The sequence below is a fragment of the Dipodomys ordii genome, unplaced genomic scaffold, assembly GCF_000151885.1.
Source record: "Dipodomys ordii isolate 6190 unplaced genomic scaffold, Dord_2.0 Scaffold51, whole genome shotgun sequence".
NCBI classification, from domain to species: domain Eukaryota; kingdom Metazoa; phylum Chordata; class Mammalia; order Rodentia; family Heteromyidae; genus Dipodomys; species Dipodomys ordii.
Genome location: NW_012267267.1, coordinates 11,328,332 through 11,337,106, shown reverse-complemented (window position 1 = coordinate 11,337,106; position 8,775 = coordinate 11,328,332).

The following is an 8,775-nucleotide window of genomic DNA, read 5'->3' as shown; positions in this document are numbered from 1 at the left end:
CAACTATTTCTTAACAGATTCTATTCTCAATTTTTTTTCTGCTGCAACTTATCAGAATTTTTCATTCTCAGTTTTTAAAAAGCATTTCACTTATCTATTATGCAAAGCACAGTAACAATTCTTAAAAGCCATTCATTATAGATTTATTACCACTGGCTTCTATTTGTCTAGACACTTAAGTACTCCTGCTTCTTCTGATACATTTTTCAAGAACTTATTATATTTCTTTTATTTGTTTGGTACATTGCTCAGTTCTGGTACTCATTTCCAGGTTCTGCCCTTCTATTATCCAATATAACTTGAACAGAAGAAAGAGTGACAACTTTCATTTACTTGTCAGGTCCTTCTGTAGTCCTCTAGCTGCAGTGAAATGATTCTACATTGTATTTAATGAACCACAAAGACGGTGAGACGGTAAGGGGGGAAAAGGGTGATTTTCCTACTCTTAGAGCAAGAGGCTGCTCTTATATTCTATGATAAGCTGATTCACAGCCCACAACAACTGCAAGCCATGGGGAAAAGTGTGAAACAATATTATAACTGGAGCATCTGTTCAAAAACATGCAGTTCTCTTTCTTGCTATGGAACTCACAGGACAGAGGTCAACTGTGTAATTAAAAACTCAATTCAATAGTCTGTGTTCTAAGTGCAATACTATTAGAAAAGTAGGTTAAAAAATAAAAGCAACAACATGATGCAAGCTATTTCTGCAATTTAAATATTATTCATTAGTGAGAATATAAAGAAGTACACAGCCTGCCTACTGTTACAGAAATTAAGTTCCACACAATTTGGCAAAAATAATACTAAGCAGTAGATGAATTTTCTGTTTTGTTTAAACACACACACAAACACACACACACACACACACACACACACACACACACACAGACTTCCTGCGTTGTTTCTATCTCATCCTGGAATTTGATCTTTCTCCTAAGAATTACTTTTTCTCTCTATGCTTGAGCATACTGGCTATTTAAGAAAGACAAAAAGGTAGTAAATATGAAAGCAGTTAGTATGGTTGTACCTTATAAACATAGAAAAACTCTTTCCTAGGAAGAACTGACATCTTGTATTATCATTTTTTCATGGTTTATTTTAGTACTACTGTGAGATAATTTCTTACTTAATAACTGACAGGTTTAATATTTTCCTTTTTTATCTGCATGTTTAGTTAGATAAACCAGTTAAATAAATCAGGTACTGTATAGTATCCACAGCTCTGTAGAAGTTACCACATTGGCTTACCCAAGTATATGAATTTTAGTATCTATATACTTGGTATTTTTGTCTATACATGTGAAGTTGCAGAAGATATCTATTAAGATATTGTTGTTTCATGAGATATAATTCAAGCTATCATGAAACAAGAGTACTTTAGATAGATAAATTTTAGGAAAAATAATGATAGATATTAAAACTGAGAGGTAGACTACAAAAGAGAAGAAAAGAGATTGTCAATGGACAGCTGTGTGGATTTGGGCACATAACTTCTCCCTAGCATAGGTGTGTCATTCAGATCAGATCTCAAGCAACACAACCTAGAAATATATGCAGAACCCATGTGAAGAGGTTGGTTACAAACCATAGTGCTTCAAGATATATGGAATCTCAAGGACAAAACTGAAAGTCGACCTGTATAGATATCAGCCTTCCTAACAATAGGCAATGATCTAAATAAACATCTATCTTCTATGAGTAAAAGGTGGAAATAAATGGGAGTACTTAATAATGGAAAGACATCAAAGATTAATATTTTTAAATTAATATTTGTTAGTATATAGAAGACTTTTGCTTAGAGCTCAATGTGGATACTTGTTTATTTTTCCTAATTTTAGTTATTTAAGAGAGCTTTAATGCTCATTGACATATTTCTTAATGATCAGGATTCTAATATCAAAAGAGAGAACATAGCTCTGTACAGCATCTTTATAAGAAAATACATTTTTTTAAAAAGAGACCACAGACCATGTAAATACTACTGATAATTTCTTATTCAGTTGAATTAATGGATTTTACTTTACTTTTTCTGGTACTAGAGATTGAACACAAGGTCTCACCCTTGCTGGGTAGGCTATATATCATTTCAGCCATGGCATCAGCCATTTTTAGCTTTATTTTTATTTAGTTTTTTTAAAGAAAAATTTCTAGATAAGAGCTCACATGTTTTCCTAGGGCTGGCTTCTTTTACTTATGTCTCCCATGTAGCTTGGAGTATCAGAAACACCATAATTATTTGTTGAGAAGTGATTCCCCCAAAATACCTTTTTGCCTGGGAAGGCTTCAAACCACAACCCTCCCAATCTCTATCACTCAAGGAGTTGTGATTACAGACCAGTGACATGATACTCAGTGCTATTTCAATAGAATTTAGTCAAACTTACCAAACTTTTACTGTGTCTTTTTACAAAGTAATGTCATGGGGCATCTACCTGTAGTTTGCACAATTGCCCGCGCACGTGAGCGCACGCGCGCACACGCACACACACAAATTTCTGTCATTTAGCTTATTTCTGTCGATGATGAGACTACATGAATCTCAATTTACTTTATAAGTTTTGCATAAAGAAAACTTTCTGGAAAGAGGATAATTAACTATCTCTTAAAAATGAAAATGGGAATGCATTTAAAATGTATCGGGGGGGGGTTGGTTGTTTATGCTGTGTATCACAGATGTCTATCATGACAGAACAATCTGACTGATACCTCCATGAAAATAGATTTAATGTTCACATGTTCATTCAGAGAAGAAGTACAATTAAAATATCTCTTTAGCTCTTTATTTGAATAATGTAAAAATTTTGTTTGGCTTCTAGCTACATAAGTACAGTCAACATGATTTTCCCTTTAAAATTCTTAACAAGAAAACCATTCATCAAATTTCTAGTGAAGGATCTACAATGGGCTAAGTATATAATCATCTTCAAGTACCATGATAAATAGCTACTATGTATTCATCAGAAGTTACAGTTAATCATCAGTTTCTTATAATGGTTATGCTATGTCCCTCTAACAGCTTTAATTTGTCAATGAAGTTATTGTGGCCTGAGCTAAGAATTTTATTGAGTGCCTATATTTCAGAAATAACACTTGTGAAGAATATGTGGACATATGCACATAGCCAATATCTAATTATCTTATTATTTCATTCCCATAATTTCACTTTAGAGCTCCCTTCATATATCCATCTTTAAAACTAAACTCATTTAAATCTTGATATTTATCTCATTTTAAAGTGCATCAAAATCTTAGATTATAGGCTCACACCTGTTCTCCTAGTTTCTTAGGCCAAGCTCAGAGGATTGTGGTTCAAAGCTGAGCTCAGAGGATTGTGGTAAAAAGCCATCCTGGCAATGAAAGCCTATGAGAGATTTATTTTCAATTATTCACCAAAAATCTCAGAAATGGAGCTCTGACTCAAGTGGTAGAGTGCTGGCCTTGAGTAAAATAGCGGAGGGACTCAAGACTCAGGCCTTGAATTCAAGCTCCAGCACTGCTGCTCTTCAGTGTGTGTGTGTGTGTGTGTGTGTGTGTGTGTGTGTGTGTGTGTTGTGTGTGTGTGTGTGTGTGCATATAAAATAGAAAAATACTGCAAAGCATCACAAATTCTGATAAATTCAAGATTGTAAGTTCTTACCAATGCATTGTAATTCCTTCAAATAAGTCATTGCAAATATTATTTAAAACTTTGGAAAGTTTCCTGTGCACATTGATGGTATAATTTTGAGCAATAAAGAATTGTGAGAACAGGCTGAGAACAGTCAAAGAGAAATACAGGAACTGCATGTGCGTGAGAAAGCTAATCAAAGAGTAACACAGGAATTGTGTGAGCAGGATGAGATTAGACAAAGATCAATAAAGAGATTCAGGGAATCCATAAACAGACTGACCATTGAAGGAATCCAGGGAGACCACAAAGGAAATGGTGAATGGAGCCCAACAGAAGGAAAGGGAGTCCAAGGAAACCATAACCAATCACCTAAGTGATTTGAGAATAAACACTGAACACCAAATTAAGGAAGTAAAGAAGTTTATACAAGATCTAAAACAAAGCTCCAACAAAGAATTTGAAGCCATCAAAGCCGACCAATTAGAAGGTAAGGAAATAAAAAAAACAAAGTAGAAAGTGTTGACAGTAGGTTAGACCATGCAGAAGATCAAACCTCTGAGATTCAAGACAGTTTAGGTATTATAGAGAAAGAACATACAACTATCCAAGACAAATACAAGAAATATGATAGATCTATTCAACATTCAGAAGACACCATCAGAAGGCCTAATCTGAGGATAATGGGGGTAGAGGAGCACTTAGAGACAGAAGTTAACGGTCTAGGAAATTTATTTAACAGGATCCTAGCAGAGAACTTCCCAAACATACAAAAAGATAGGCCTATTCAGATACAAGAGGCTTTTAGAACCCCAAATACAGCAGACCAGAACAGCACATCTCATAGTCACATTATAATCCACATAGGATCAATTCAGATCAAGGAAAGGATCCTTAAAGCTGTCAAGGAGAAAAGATCAATCAACTATAAAGGGAAGCCAATCAGAATAAACTCAGATTTCTCAGCAGAGACCATTAAACCAAGAAGAGCCTAGAATGATGTATGCCACACCCTACAGAAAAACACCTATCAATTAATAACACTGTACCCAGCTAAACTCTCCTTCATAATCGAAGGTGAAATAAAAACCTTCCAAAGCAAAGAAAAACTGAAACAACATATCTCCACCAAACCAGCCTACAAAAGATACTTAAAGATGTCCTACACAGAGGAGACCATCAAGACCACAATAAAGGCCAAGAAACTGCATCCAAACAGAGAATCCAAGAATCATAGGAAGAACCCAATTGTCAAAGCTCCCCCAAAGGGGGATAACATAGTGGGAACTCCCAAACACCTCTCATTCCTAGTTCTCAATATTAATGGACTTAACTCTCCAATGAAACAACATAGACTGTCTAGTTGGATTAAAAAGCAAGATCCTTCTATCTGCTGCCTTCAAGAGTCACACCTTGGCCATGAAAACAAACTGAAATAAAATCTACCAAACAAATGGCCCCCATACACAGGCAGGAGTTGCAATCCTAATATCAGATAAAATAGACTTCAAATTAAAATTAAGGAGAAGAGATAAAGTAGGTCACTACATACTAACTAAGGGATCTCTCCTTTAGGAGGATATTACAATTCTAAATATCTATTCGCCAAACAATGGAGTCCCCAAATTTATCCAAGAAACACTATTTTCCCTCACACCTCACATAGATCCAAAGACATTAATTGTTGTGGAGTTTATCACACCACTATCCCCACTAGATAGTTCAACACAGCAAAAACTCCACAGAGAAACTTCAGATCTAAACAACTGCATAGATCAACTAGATTTAACAGACATCTACCAAATACTTCACCCCGCAACCTCAGAATACACGTTTTTCTCAGCAGCACACAGAACATTTTCCAAAATGGAACACATTTTAGGTCAAAAATAAACTTGTCCAAATTCAGAAACATTGAAGTTATGCCCTGCATTCTCTCAGACCAAAAGGGAATAAAATTAGAACTCAACACCAAAAGCCACCAAAGAAAGTGCTGTAACGCATGGAGGCTGAAAAACACACTGTTGAATTACCAGTGGGTCATGGAAGAGATTAAAACGGAAATTCAAATGTTCATGGTATACAACAAAAATAAAAACACCAATTACCAGATCCTCTGGGACACAGCAAAGGCAGTACTCAGAGGCAAGTTTATAGCTCTGAGTTCCTACATCAACAAATTGGAGGGATCTGAAACCAACAATTTTATGAGACATCTGAACCTCCTTGAAAAAAAGCAGCAAGCTACACCTCAATCAGTAGACAGAAAGAAATAATTAAAATTCAATCAGAATTAAACTAATTAGAATCCAAAAAAACATAGAAAAAATCAACAAAACAAAGAGCTGGTTCTTCGAAAAAATTAACAAAATTGACAGACCCTTAGCAAATCTTATCAGAAAAAGAAGAAAACACACCCAAATAAACAAAGTCAGACATGAGAATGGAAACATCACCACAGAAACAACCAAGATTCAGAACATTATTAGGGAATACTTTTCAAACCTTTATGCTAATAAGTTTGATAACCTGGAAGAAACAGATGATTTCCTAGCAAATATCAACATGCTGAAACTAAACAAAGATGAGTTAAACCAATTTAACGGGTCCATATCAAGTATTGAAATAGAAACAGCAGTAAGAGACCTCCCACCTAAGAAAAGCCCAGGACCAGGTGGATTTACAGAGGAATTCTTCAAAGCCTTCAAAGCAGAACTTAAACCAATACTCCTCCAACTCTTCAATGAAATTGAAAGAGAATGTTCACTACCAAACTCTTTCTAAGAAGCCATCATAACCCTCATCCCAAAACCAGGCAGGGACTCATCAAAGAAAGAGAACTATAGATCCATTTCTTTGATGAACATCGAGGCAAAACTTCTCAAAAAAATTTTGGCCACTCGACTTCAACAATTCATCCAAAAAATTATAAACCACGATCAAACAGGATTCATTTCAGGGATGCAAAGCTGGTTCAATATGTGCAAATCGATTAATACAATGCATCACATCAACAAGAGCAAGGATAAGAAACACATGGTTATCTCAATAGATACAGAAAAAGCATTTCACAAGATCCAACACCCCTTTATGATGAAGGCTCTGGAAAAACTAGGAATCCATGTAACATTCTTCAATACAATAAACGCTGTATATGACAAACCTACAGCCAGCATTACACTTAATGATGAAAAAATAAAGCTATTTCCTGTAAACTCAGGAATGAGACAAGGATGTCTATCCTCTCCACTTCTCTTCAATTTAGTATTAAAATGCCTAGCTAGAGCAATAATACATGATGCCAACATAAAAAGGATCCAAAAAGTTAAAGTAAAACTCTCCATCTTTGCAGATGACATGATCTTCTATTTAAAAAATCCCACGGACTCCACTCCCAAATTACTCAAGCTGATTTGAAACTCTGACAAAATAGCAGGGTTTAAAATTAACCCTTAAAAATCAGTGGCTTTTCTGTATACCAACAATGAGAAGAACATGACTGAAATCAGGAAAGCAACTCCATTCGTAATACCCCCACAAAAAATAAAATACCTAGGAATTAACTTAACCAAAGAAGTGAAGGACCTCTATGATAAAAACTTTAAAAACCTGAAAAAGGAAATAAAAAAAGAAATTAGGAAGTGGAAAATCTCCCACGATCCTTGATTGGAATGATCAACATTGTGAAAAAGGCAATACTTCCTAATGCTATCTACTAATTCAGTGCGATACCTATCAATATTCCAACCTCATTCTTCAAGATAATAGAAGAGGCAATCCAAAAATTCATATGGAACAATAAAAGACCCCTAATAGCAAAAATGATCCTTAACAGAAAGAAGAATGCTACAGGAATATCAATACCAAATGTCAACTCTACTACAAAGCCTTAGTAATCAAAACAGCTTGGTAATAGCAAAAGAAGAGACCTCGGGACCAATGGAGTAGAATTGAAAACCCAGAAATGAACCCACAGACCCATAGCCACCTAATCTTTGATAAGGGAGCTAAAAAAATAGAATGGAAGAAAGACAGCCTCTTCAGTAAATGGTGCTGGCAAAATTGGTTAAGCTCCTGTAGAAAACTAAAGCTAGGTCCTTATATAATACCCTGCACCAGAATCAACTCCAAATGGATCAAAGACCTTGGAGTCAAAGTAGACACCCTGAAAACATTAAAGGACAGACTAGGAGAAACAGGTCTCCTTTGTACAGGCCCAAGTTTTCTTTTTTTTTTTTGACTTTTTTTTTATTGTGAAAATACTGTACAGAGTGGTTACAATTACATGGGCAAGATAATGAGTACATTTCTTATCAAGCATTGTAGCCTCCTTCTTTGTTTACCCTTCCCATCCCATCTTCTCCCCCTTCCCCCCAGCTAAGATTTATTTAACATAGCTAAAATATGGAACCAACCCAGATGCCCCTCAGTATATGATTGGATCAATGGGTTCATTTCTGGGTTTTCAATTCTATTCCATTGGTCCTGAGGTCTCTTCTTGGCTAGTACCAAGCTGTTTTGATTACTAAGGCTTTGTAGTAGAGTTGACATTTGGTATTGATATTCCTACAGCATTCTTCTTTCTGTTAAGGATCATTTTTGCTATTAGGGGTCTTTTATTGTTCCATATGAATTTTTGGATTGCCTCTTCTATTTCCTTGGAAGAATGAGGTTGGAATATTGATAGGTATCACATTGAATTAGTAGATAGCATTAGGAAGTATTGCCATTTTCACAATGTTGATCATTCCAAACCAGGAGCATGGGAGATTTTTCACTTTCTAACCTCCATCAGAAAGAATGGCATTGCCGCATTTGTTAGGAAATGGAAATACTTGGAGAAAATTATATTAAGTGAAGTAAGCCAGGCCCAAAGAAACATAGGTCCCATATTTTCCCTTACTTGCAATAACTGTTATATGTCTCAGACAAACAGAAAAGGTCAAAAACTATATGTTCATCTGACCATATAATGTGATCTTAAGCGAAATGAACCCCAAGATAGGGACACAAGTGGTTTTTTCTTCCTTGCTATTGTTTCTAATGTATTTATAAGGTACCATGTGATTTTTTTTGTTGCTTTGTCTGTTCCTCCTCCATGGTATAACCCTTGTTTTCACTGTATTTTATGTTGGTATAATTTGGGGAGGGGAAGGGAAAAAACA